This window comes from Nematolebias whitei, chromosome 18 (genome assembly GCF_014905685.2).
Source record: "Nematolebias whitei isolate Nwh7 chromosome 18, NemWhi1, whole genome shotgun sequence".
In the NCBI taxonomy this organism is placed as follows: domain Eukaryota; kingdom Metazoa; phylum Chordata; class Actinopteri; order Cyprinodontiformes; family Rivulidae; genus Nematolebias; species Nematolebias whitei.
This window is the reverse complement of record NC_056515.1, coordinates 40868459-40870024: the sequence shown is the minus strand read 5'-3', so window position 1 is coordinate 40870024 and position 1566 is coordinate 40868459. Positions and strand designations below refer to the sequence as shown.

General features: G+C 41.8%; 1 protein-coding gene across 1 annotated transcript in view; it reads right to left on the bottom strand.

Moving 5' to 3' along the window:
* rph3aa (rabphilin 3A homolog (mouse), a) overlaps nt 1-1566 on the bottom strand; it is a 20642-nt gene that overhangs the window by 18132 nt on the left and 944 nt on the right. The gene's annotated exons all lie outside the window — the stretch shown is intronic.

Here is a 1566-nt window from a genome sequence, read left to right as displayed (position 1 = left end):
ACCACTGTCCCTCCTGTGGACAAGTCCACACCACTGTCCCTCCTCTGGACATGTCCAAACCACTGTCCCTCTTGTGGACACATCCAAACCACTGTCCCTCCTCTGGACACATCCAAACCACTGTCCCTCCTCTGGACATGTCCAAACCATCTCAGTGTGTCCTCTCTAACTTTATCTCCCAGGTGTTCAGCCTGTGCTGTACCTCTGATGATCTCATTCCTGGTCTTCTCCATCCTTGTCTCTCCTAAGGAGAACCTCAACATCTTCATTTCTGACACTTCCAGTTCTGTCTCCTGTCTTTTTGTCCATGTCTCTGTCTCTAAAGCATACAACATAGCTAGTCTCATCACTGTCTTGTAAACTTTTCCTTTGACCTTTCACCTTTGCTGACACCATTTTTGTCACAAATCACTCCTGGAACTTTTCTCCATCACTCCATCCTGCCTGGACTCTCTTCTTCACCTCTTCACCACACTCCCCATGTTCCTGGACAGTGGACCCCAAGTCCTTGAAGTCCTGCACCTTTGTGACCTCTGATCCTTGTAGCCTCACTGTTCCACCTCCTCCCTCTCATTCACACACATGGACTCTGTCTTACTACGGCTGACTTTCATTCCTCTTCTTTCAAGTGCATACCTCCACCTCTCCAAGCTCTCTTCCACCTGTTCCCTGTTCTCACCACAGATCAGAGATTTATTATTTTCATTTACAAACTGGAATCTATCAGATAGATATGATTTAAACCACTTTAGAGCTGTTCCTGTAATCCCAATATCATATTCAAGCCTCTGTAGTAAAATATTGTGATCAACTGTATCAAATGCAGCACTGAGGTCTAACAGGACCAGTAGAGACACAAGTCCATTGTCTGAGGCCATGAGAATATCATTAGTGACTTTTACTAGTGCTGTTTCTGTGCTATGATGAGCTCTAAACTCTGACTGAAACTCTTCAGATTATTTCTTTGTAGATGTTCACGCAACTGACCTGCAACTAGTTTCTCTAGAATTTTTGAGATGAAGTTGGCCAGAATTTCTGAATCAAGGTCAGACTTCTTAAGTAAAGGTTTAATTACAGCAACCTTAAAGCTCTGTGGTACATAACCATCCATTAAAGACAAATTAAGTAGATCCAAAATGTGGACATTAATTAGTGGAAATACCTCTTTAAACAGTCTGGTTGGGATGGGATCTAGCAGACATGTGGATGGTTTGGATGAGGTTATTATTTTTTGACAATTCAGAGCTCAACAGGACAAAAACTGTCCAAACATAAATCAGGCTCTAGTGAAATTTTTAAAGTTGCCTCATTTGACACAGATCCAGAGGCGATAAACACGCAATAGCACTAAACACAACCTCACAGATTTAATTAATGATTAAATAAATTTCCTGATGCATGCTCAATAATTCAGGTAGAAAAATCCAAAAAAGTTCAATCTGGTCCTCTGGACATTCAAAACAACAAAACAAAGCAAAAAGAAGTAGAAACTTTTCGTCTCTCATCCTGAGGACTTCCTCAGTCTGAGGTGCTGTATTCAGCTCAGTCTCTTAAATAGCACCTTCA